The 11,261-nt window shown below is 41.7% G+C and overlaps 1 pseudogene; it reads right to left on the reverse strand.

Moving 5' to 3' along the window:
* Positions 1-978: 978 nt before the first annotated feature.
* Positions 979-1,449, reverse strand: LOC110308479 (large ribosomal subunit protein uL23 pseudogene; annotated as a pseudogene).
* Between the last annotated feature and the right edge of the window lie 9,812 nt (positions 1,450-11,261).

The raw sequence follows: 11,261 nt of genomic DNA on the forward strand, positions 1-11,261 counted from the left end.
TTCAGTTTCATTATGTATTTCCATGGAACAGAGATTACTGGGTTTTGGTTTTGGTTTTTAAGTCATAACCATTAAAAACCAGACAACCTTAGTTTTAAAGATACAAGTTGTTGTGTAACATAATTTTACTGGGAAGACGAGAGAGAGAGAGAGAGAGAGAGAGAGAGAGAGAGAGAGAGAGAGAGAGTCCCCCATCTCAGGTGGTAACTCAGGAAGCTATAACCTTAGAGTTCTCTCTCCACACCTTGCAGGCAGCTCCATGGGTGTAAGAGTGTCTCCTCTACTCCACAGTTGTTTACAGCTTCTATAAAGCTGGAGAATCCTGCAGGTTTCTGCTTTCCCAAACATGGGAGGCTCATTTCACTTCTGAGCTTCCCCAGACCTGGAGATAATGTTTCAATTCAGACGAAGCTGTTATACAAAACAAGTTAATTAAATATGGTTACCATATTTTTCAGGAAACTAGTAAGACCTCACACCAGAAGTCCAGAAGAAAAATATGCCCATTTGAGGCATGAAAACAAAGCCCCAGGAGTTGGGGAGAAAAATTAGGCTCAACTACACAAGTGTGAAGACGGGAGTTTGGATCTCCAGCTCCCTCATACAAACCAGGTGTTCCTGGAAGCCTACCTGTAATACCAGTGCTTGGGAGATAGATAAAGGGAATTTTAGGATAAACAGGCTAAATAGTCTACACAAATTGGCACACTCTAGGTTCAAAAGACAAACCCTGTCTCAGTAAATAACTTAGAGAGAAATCAAGGAAGGCTGCAGCTACAAACCTCTGGCTCCCAAGTGCATGTGTACCCTACCTGTACACGTTGTCCTACATACATGAAGACATGCTACATATGTGCCATATACATACAAACATCAAAAAACAGTATCTCAGACTCTACCTCTCAATATAAAATGTTTAACTTTTTTTATGGTGAAAAAAAAAAGTACATATTTAGAATTAGCCATCTGGGACTCAGTTTAGATGATCCCAATCTTGTTGGCAACATCTAGAGCATCATAATCAGGAGCCAAGCGAACATACGCCTTCTTCTTCTCTCCGTCGGGCCTTATCAGGGTATTGACTTTGGCCACATCAATGTCATAGAGTTTCTTGACAGCCTGTTTGATCTGATGCTTGTTGGCCTTAACATCCACAATGAACACAAGAGTGTTGTCCTTTATTTTCTTCATGGCTGACTCAGTGGTAAGTGGGAATTTGATGATAGCATAGTGGTCAAGCTTGTTTCTCCTGGGCTCACTCTTCTGAGGATATTTTGGCTGCCTCCGGAGCTGCAGTGTCTTGGGCCACCGGAAGGTGGGTGACGTTCGGATCTTCTTCTTTTTGTGGCTGTGGACGCCTTTCAGCACTGCCTTCTTAGCTTTCAAGGCCTTCGCTTTGGCTTCGGCTTTGGGAGGGGTAGGAGCTTCCTTCTTCGCTTTCAGCACCATCTTGGCGAAAAGCGTTTAACTTTTTAAAATACTGTAATTCACAGAAAAATGTAAGAAATGATACATTCCCAAGTGAGTAATAAACTAGGTTTATCTCTGACACATACTTTAGAGTTTTCTAAAGGAATTAAATATAACTATAATTAATATGATTCAGACCCTAATGGAAAATCTAACACGATCTAATACAAGATAGGGTGAGTACTCTCAGCAGGGATTTAAAAGCCACACTATGAATAAAATAGAAATAAAATAGACAGTAACTGTGACAAAGAATGGCTTTGACAGGCTTATCAAAAGGCCTTATGTAGCTATGGAAAAAAAAAAAAAGAGCCTAAGGAGAAATCAATACAAATTACCTAAATGTAAATACAGATTTTTTTTTAAAATGAAAAACATAAGACTGAGCACACAAGAATTATAGCACATGTATTTCATTTTATCAAATAATCTGATGTTTATGTAATTGGAATCTGTATGAGATGGAAAGCAGAAGAAATATTTTAAGAAGAAATAGTCCAGAAATAAGATTACCAACAGACTGCAAACCTCAGATAAAGCCACTTAGAGCACATCCAACAGACTGTAAGCAAGTACCCCAAAACCTATTGTTATGATCTTGAACACGGGGAAGGGGAAGAGAGAGAGAGGGAGAGAAAGAGAGAGAGAGGGAGGGAGAGAGGGAGGGAGGGAGGGAGGGAGGGAGGGAGGGAGGGAGATAGAGAGAGAGAGAGAGAGAGAGAGAGAGAGAGAGAGAGAGAGAGAGAGAGAGAGAGAGAGAGAGAGAGATCAGGGAGGCTTTTCTTTATATATGGGTGATGACATAACTCAGGTAAAGGTGGGAGGCAAGCCAAGTGGATTCTGGGAATATGGTGGCTGTTGCCTTGGCAACAGGTCTGCAGGTCTTGCCTATGTGATGTCACAGGTTTTGGAGGTCCTGATACCAACACCTATTATACCAGTCCAAACTACTAAGACTCATACTTCATATTTATATGTTATGCAATGTTTTAAGTGATGTGTGTGTGTGTGTGTGTGTGTGTGTGTGTTTGGTGTGAATGCATATATGTGTGTATCTGTCTGTATCTGACTGTGTCTGTGATTGTATGTGTGCCAGTGTGTGAACGTGCCCTTGGAGGCCACAAAAGAGTGGTGAATCCACTGAATCTAGAGTTACAGAGGACTATGAGCCACTCTATGTGGGTGCTCTGGTCCTCTAGAAAATCTGGAAACACCTTTAACAGCTGAGCATCTCTCCAGCCCCCATATATTATACTTTTTACTTTTTTCATTCTGGGTACATGCATGATGTGTGTGTACACATGTACTGTGGTGCATGTGTAGACAGATGACAACTTGCAGGAGTCGGTTCTTTCCTTCCACCATGTGGGTCTAGGGGATTAAACTCAGGTGGTCAGCCTTCATAACAACTGTCTTTACCTGATGAGCTGTCTTATCATCCCATATTACACATTTTTGAAGGTAATTTTAAAAAATGATTCTTTTAGCAAACCACAAAATCAAAGACTTTCTGTTGGTAAGGATAGAAACCCAACTGAAATGTGAAAGAAACTTGACTGGCTTATCTCATAGACCAAAGATAAAAAAATTGCTTATTCATAATATGCTCAAAATGAGGAATCAAATAGTGCCATCAGAATTCACCTGCTACCTCTAAGTGCACCTTTCTCTCCATTGGCTAGTGAAGTGTTATGCTGAAATATTCAGCAAAGTGTCAAAACTCTAAAATACAACACAAACTAGAAAAATAAGTTGACTTAGATTATGCCAATGATCCTCTTCTTTGATCATTGGAGCCTTGGGATGCCATGAAAGTAACTGTTCTTTATTAGGAGTGTTCCTTGTAATTACACAGGAGACCCATTCCTAGAACACAGAATCCCAGGCTAAATCGATATCAGGATGGCAGGACTCAATGGTGCACATTTTGGGGGATCAAGGAGATGGCTCTTCAACTAAAAGCTTCTACTGTGCAAAAAACTGATGACCAGAGTTCAATCCCTGGAACCCATAAAAAGAAACCCAGATGTGATGGTACACATCTGCAATTCCAGCACCCTTAAAGTGCAATGGGAGACCAAGACAGGAGAGTCATCTAGATACTTGCATGTACAGGTAGCATAGAGACAGAAATAACAAAAGAGATCTGCCTCAAAAACAAGGAAGAAAGGGAGAACAGGTTCCCAAAAGGTTGTCCTTCGGCCGCTCTACCTGTGCTATGGTGCTAGAATTCCTCCCTTGCCCCAAATCCTGGCAAGAGGTACATCTTTTTAATAGTGCATAACATTTGCTTAATTATAGCCTATAATGTGAATAATGTCTAGACGTTAACAGGTACTTACTACATGATTAAACAAGTACTCTTCCTTTAAGGTAAACAGAACTAATGAACTCTGTACCTATCCAGATAGAACTCCTGTCAAAAGCAGTAAGACAGTTGAGTTTAGAAACTGCATTCTCCACTGAGATAGAATTTGTGATACACTGTCAGTAAGCCTGTATATGTTTTAAAGGTCATCACATGGCAAGTCTTCATGTAATCACATGTATGTGGAGAAGGGAAGGAACTGCTCCTCAGAGATCCAAGTTGCTGAGTAAGTATGTTAATTAAAAAGATCAGATCCCATAAAGTTGGGAGAACCCCATAGGGAAATAATACAGTAAGTTTGTCACCAGGTCTAGGGATGAAATTCCTCAGATAAAAAAGCAATAGAATATATTCCTCCAAACTTAAATTAAAATCAAATACATAAAAATGAAAATATCTGGGCATAAGAAAATGGCTCAGTAAGTAAAAGTATTTGCCACACAAGCCTGAAACCCTGAGTTCAGTCCCTGGAACCCAGGCAAAGAAAAAAAAGAGAGAATGACTGCAAATTTGATCTCTGCCTTCCACATGTGTGTCACAGCAAGGTGTACACACACACACACACACACACACACACACACACCACAATAATAAATAATTTTTATTGAAAATAATAATAATAAGGGCTGATAAAATTATTCTATAGTTAAACATCTTACCCAGCAGCCAGAGTTTGAGTCCCCAGAACACAAGTAAATCCTGATGAGTGTGCAAGCCCACCTGTGATTCTAATCATAGAAGTCTGAGACAGGAGATCCCCGGAGCAACATGGCTATCAAGACAATGAGCCCTGGATTTGACTGAGACACCCTGCCTCAATGAATAAGGTGGAAGACTAAAAGAGGATGACTCCCAACATCAATCATAGCTTTCACATGCAACATGGGCTTCTTACATGTATGTGCACACAGGCATACAAACATATATACACATGTGCATACCACACACACATGAAAATGGAAAAAAAGAAAAAATATAAAATTAAAAATACTTAAAGTAAATAACCATATTTACCAGAAAGTTGGCTAAAAAGTATTTAATGCCCAGCATAAAACAAAAAAACCATAAATATTATAGTCAATATGGTATTGTAAAGAAGTTGTAGTGCTTAAGAGTATCTGTTACTCTTTCAGAAGTCATTAGTTCAATTCCTAGTACCCACACCAAGTGGCTCACAACCAACTGCAACCCCAGCACCAGAGAATCCAGTGGTACCTGCATACATGGCTCATTCACACAAACACACAGATTAAAAAAAATACATATAAGCCCTTAGGAAAGCAAGGTTAATAAACTCTAGCCCTCCCCAGAAACAGGCACTATGAGCCAGCAGAAAATAAATACCCATGTCCACTACCATTTGATGTGACTAACACATTTCTGAACATAGAGAATCCAGTGCTGTAGCAGAAGTCAGAAAGGTGGCCTCTCCCCAAGATGCTCACTCCAGAGAGTAGCTGGCCCATGTGGCCTGGGCATCTGGAGGAAATGCCCTGGCACTCCACCAGGCAGCTTCACGCCAGAGAGTAGCTGGCCCATGTGGCCTGGGCATCTGGAGGAAATGCCCTGGCACTCCACCAGGCAGCTTCACGCCAGAGAGTAGCTGGCCCATGTGGCCTGGGCATCTGGAGGAAATGCCCTGGCACTCCACCAGGCAGCTTCACGCCAGAGAGTAGCTGGCCCATGTGGCCTGGGCATCTGGAGGAAATGCCCTGGCACTCCACCAGGCAGCTTCACGCCAGAGAGTAGCTGGCCCATGTGGCCTGGGCATCTGGAGGAAATGCCCTGGCACTCCACCAGGCAGCTTCACTCCAGAGAGTAGCTGGCCCATATGGCCTGGGCATCTGGAGGAAATGCCCTGGCACTCCACCAGGCAGCTTCACTCCAGAGAGTAGCTGGCCCATATGGCCTGGGCATCTGGAGGAAATGCCCTGGCACTCCACCAGGCAGCTTCACGCCAGAGAGTAGCTGGCCCATATGGCCTGGGCATCTGGAGGAAATGCCCTGGCACTCCACCAGGCAGCTTCACTCCAGAGAGTAGCTGGCCCATATGGCCTGGGCATCTGGAGGAAATGCCCTGGCACTCCACCAGGCAGCTTCACGCCAGAGAGTAGCTGGCCCATATGGCCTGGGCATCTGGAGGAAATGCCCTGGCACTCCACCAGGCAGCTTCACTCCAGAGAGTAGCTGGCCCATATGGCCTGGGCATCTGGAGGAAATGCCCTGGCACTCCACCAGGCAGCTTCACGCCAGAGAGTAGCTGGCCCACGTGGCCTGGGCATCTGGAGGAAATGCCCTGGCACTCCACCAGGCAGCTGCTCCATTTCCTTCTCTTTGCATTAGAAGGACCTCTCTTTTCTACAAAATTCCTTTTTTTGCTGCTTTCTTTTTCCACCATAAATGTGCCTAATTTTATAGCTTTATCTCTCCATGTATTTGCTATTCTCACCTAGCTTTTTTTTAGTCTTTTAAAAACTTTAATCATATACATTAGAACTAATTTTTTATAAATTGTTCCAAACTCAAATAATGAGACTTAAATTAAATTTTTATTTTTAACTGAGAAAAATAATTTTATATATTTATGAAGTGCAATATGAATCTTTGACATATGTATTCATTGTGGAATGATCATAGCACGCTAACTGTACTGGCTAGTTTTGTGTCAACTTGACACAGGCTGGAGTTATTACAGAATAAGGAGCTTCAGTTGGGGAAATGCTTCCATGAGATCCAGCTGTGGAGCATTTTCTCAATTAGTGATCAAGGGGGAAAGGCTCCTTGTGGGTAGGACTATCTCTGGGCTGGTTCTATAAGTCTTGGTTCTATAAGAGAGCAAGCCAGAGGAAGCAAGCCAGTACGGAACATCCCTCCATGGCTTCTGCATCATCTCCTGCTTTCTGACCTGTTAGAGTTCCAGTCCTGACTTCTTTTGGTGATGAACAGCAGTATGGAAGTGTAAGCTGAATAAACCCTTTCCTCCCCAACTTGCTTCTTGGTCATGATGTTTGTGCAGGAATAGAAACCCTGACTAAGACACTAATTAATGTAAGTACCATTCATATACTTACCTTATTTTTATAGAGAAAAGTTTTAAATCTAGTCTTTTTATAAACATTTAAATAGGGCTAGTGGTGTGGCTCAATTAGGTAAAATCCTTGCCTAACATACACAGAGCTCTCAGCTTGATCCCCTTGTGATTGAACATGACTGTAATCCCAGCATTTAAGAGGTAGAGACACGAGGACAAGAAAATCTAAGTCATCCTTAACTACATAGCAAGTTGGATGCTTGCCTGGGATACACGAGACCTCTTCTCAAACAAGAAGAGAAAAAAGAAAACTTGAGATGTATAATTATTACTAGTCACCATACTATGCAATAAGGCTGAAAATTTTACTCTTCTGCCTAGCTCACGGGGAATTTGTGCCCTTGGTACAATATCCAGGGGCAAAATATTCACAAATCACACATTTTGCCATTCTTCTGGAGGGTATAATGAACTTAGGCCATGAATCCTCACATGCGTATATGAATGTAGGCTCTTTTTCTTTGCTGAGGGGAGGCATCAATCTGACCCTGTACTGCCTTGTCAGCAAGCCTATTGTTGTATCTCTGGTTTGCCATATTTCCAAATTACTTGACCAGAAAGGTAACAAAAATGGTGAAAAATAATTTAAACTTAAAAACAAGAAGCAGATGCCCAGGGATGCAGCTCAGTTGGCAGAGTGCTTACTCCATGTGAAAGAATCTATAGGTCCAGTCCTTAATACTCTGAGGATAGCTGTAATCACCTCTGTAATCATAACATATGGGGGATGGAGGGAGGAAGATTAGAAGTTTAAGGTCCTGCAGCAGATGTCTGGGGACACCTTTCCCCACCTGTACCATGTGGCATGGCCGTTGGCACGTCTCTGGATGTCTCAATTTTACTTTTAACTTCCACTGCCTTGGTCCTGTAGGGGCTTGATGCCCCAGCATAGAGGGATGCTAAAGGGGTGAGATGGGAGTGGGTGAGTAGGTTCAGGAGCACCCTCATAGAGGCAAAGGGAAGGGGAGACGGGGGATGGGGGTTTGCAGGGGAAACCTGAAATGAATAAAATGATTAATAAAAATGTTGCTATTACAAACTAAAATAATTAAGAAATGCAAGTTAACAGTCAATGAGCTTATGATCTTATTAGGGACTAATTTAGTTAATTATAGAAATAAGCTTCATTTAGCTTCCTATAGATGTTTTCAGAGATAAATAGGTAATAGTTATCTGTGTGGAAATATCACCTGTCAATAAAAAGCTGATGTTCAATAAGCTGAGGCAGTTAGAAGGTGACACCATTGCATACACTAGCAAGATTTTGCTGTAAGGACCCAGATATAGCTGTCTCTTGTGAGACTATGCCGGGGGCCTAGCAAACACAGAAGTGGATGCTCACAGTCAGCTATTGGATGGATCACACAGCCCCCAATGGAGGAGCTAGAGAAATTACCCAAGGAGCTAAAGGGAACTGCAACCCTATAGGTGGAACAACATGATGAACTAACCAGTACCCCGGAGCTCTTGTCTCTAGCTGCATATGTATCGAAAGATGGCCTAGTCGGCCATCACTGGAAAGAGAGGCCCTTTGGACTTGCAAACTTTATATGCCCCAGTACAGGGGAACGCCAGGGCCAAAAAGGGGGAGTGGGTGGGTAGGGGATTGGGGGGGGTGGGTATGGGGGACTTCTGGGATAGCATTGGAAATGTAAACTAGGAAAATACCTAATTAAAAAAAATGTGAAAGTAACAAAAATAAATAAATAAATAATAAAAAAATAAAGAAGGTGAGACATCTAGCAGAGAGAGAGGAACTCTGGGGAACAGGAAAGCATAGGAAAGAATTCCCCACCTGGACTCAAAGGAAGTTGGTTGTATGAAACTGAGAGAGAGGTAACAAGCCGTATGGCAGACATAAATGGGTTAATATAAGTTACAAGCTAGTTGGGGAACAAACCTGGCTTATGGCCTAGGCATTTATTCATAAATAAATAAGCCTCCAAGTCATTATCCAGGAACTGGGGCATGGATGGAAAAGCCTGCAGTTACAATAATGAGATATTTTGGTTCTAAGAAAGGATTCTGTCCAAGTGGCAAAGGCTTCACTTTTAGTTACAGAACAATAGCATAGTAATGTGTAAAGAGTGACTTGTCTTCTTCTGGCAAAACTGAGAGATTTCTTCCCTGTTCTGGGGTTCCATCATAAACCAATATAGTTACAAAAAAATTATCAACCAAGGAGACTTTGATCTGTGGACCATCTGGAGCTGATATCATGAGTATTTGTCCAAAGCTGGAGTCTTGTAAGATCCAGTCCCGAACTGTCTTAGTGTCCTGTCTCCTAGTTCATAAGGTCTTTTACCTTATCAGCCATAGGATTTCTAGACCAGGATGTCCTGGTCAAGCCACAGATTGACTGTCTACCTAACTCCTGAGTTATATTTCACTCAGATTTTCCTCAGGTGCCTAAAATTCTTCCCTCCCCAACTTCCTTGCCATTTTTCATAACTCCCTCCCCTCTCCTCAAATTTTCTTTCTCAATGGCTTGCAGCATCATGTCTGCATGTGAAGAGTCATGTGGAAGGTTCATAATATGAACAGTACAAAGAATTTAGCAAAGCCACAAAAAGACAAAGAGAATTCATAAAGATTCATGGCAATGGAATAATGGATGAGTTCCCAGAAGGAAACTATATCACTAGAGAGGATGGGGAAGGTCTTTTATAACAGTTGACGTGATGATATTTAGTCTTTTTCATATGGAATTCCTGTGTAATCCAGGAGAAATTGTAGATCTCCTGTTTTCCTTTTTTAATGTGAGAACTTACAGTATAAGCTGATTTTCTTGAGAGTGGCCATTTATGTAGGGCACTGTGTGCCATTAAGGGTTAGACTCCAGATATGTATATACAACATCATGACTCACTAGAAGTCAAGCTCCAAATGTGAACTGCCTATCAAAGTGTAGGAACTTTTTTTGGCCTTTTGTCTCTTCAATTTCCTCTTGACATCCCGAGTTTTCTGCTCACCACCCACAGGCCCAACCTCTCCTGCTTCAGAAGTTCTTTGAATTATTTCACAACACCTCTTTAAGTCTTGAATTCATATCATCATCACAGGCTTTTTCTGCCTCTATTCTTTGTTCTCTCTAACATTTCCTTCACAGTGAGATTTTTAAAATGCAAATCTAATCCTGACATACTTTCCTAAAACTTCCCTAAAAAGGGTTTCTTAGTTCAGTGCAGAAGTTTATGTGGATTTAATGTTGAGTGAAGAGTGTGTAGGGTTATCCAAAATAATATATGGGCACCTTAAATAGTATTCTATTGCTGTGAAGAGACACCACAACCATGGCAACTCTTAATAAGGAAAGCATTTAATTGGGGCTTTCTTACAGTCTCAGAGGTTTATCCCACTATCAGCAATGCACACAAGCAGACATAGTGCTAGAAAAGGAGCCAATAGTTCTGCATTCAGATCCATAAGAAGCAGGAAGAGAGAGCACTACTAGGCTCGGCTTGAGCATTTGAAACCCCAAAGCCCACCCCTAGTGACACACTGCAACAACTCCTAATCCCTGTCAAATAGTGTCACTCCCTAATGAGCAAGCATTCAAATATATGAACCCATGGGGGCCTTCCTATTGAAACTATCCCATATGCCACTATCTTCCCAGATCTCCATCATCCTTGATGCAATTCTAAAACTTCTACTACTGGCTTCAAGATCCTTTATACACTCCATACACCAACATCATCTCAAACACTTAATATTTCATGTGTTGACAGCAAGTAGAGACCAATTACTGCTTAAAGAAACTTGGGATAATTTTACAGCCTCTAAATCCTCACAATACCTTAGTTCTGGTTACTCCCTAGGACACTTGGCTCTCAGAAACAAGTTTTCTAGGTACTATAGCAGTGAGCCCAGTCACACAGTTACGTCAATACATCTTACCATTGTTACTCATCCTCACAGTACCAAAATACTTTTTGTCATAGAAATACAGACCCCTTAACAAGTCTTGCACATGGGTAAACCAGGAGGCTTTTGATGTTTGTCTTGGGCATTTGTGGCTTCTAGACAATGCATGATCTTATTATTTGCAATATTAGAAAAGTTTTATTTAGTATTCCAATGTCCATATGACTGTGATCTAAAGATTTTAAAATTTTTATGTATTTGTGTATGTGTGTATGTGCATGAGCATTTAAATGCAGGAGCCATGGAGACCAGAAGACACTAGATACCCTGCAGCTGGAGTTGCAGTTGCATGTGGTGTACCCAGCATGGTCACTAGGAACTGAATTCAGACCCTATGAAAGAGCAGCAAGCAGTCTTGACCACTGAACCATCTATCTCCTGCTTGTGTGATTTAAACAAGCATGA

The sequence above is a fragment of the Mus caroli genome, unplaced genomic scaffold, assembly GCF_978045245.1.
Source record: "Mus caroli unplaced genomic scaffold, Mus_caroli_1 scaffold_15, whole genome shotgun sequence".
Taxonomy (NCBI): domain Eukaryota; kingdom Metazoa; phylum Chordata; class Mammalia; order Rodentia; family Muridae; genus Mus; species Mus caroli.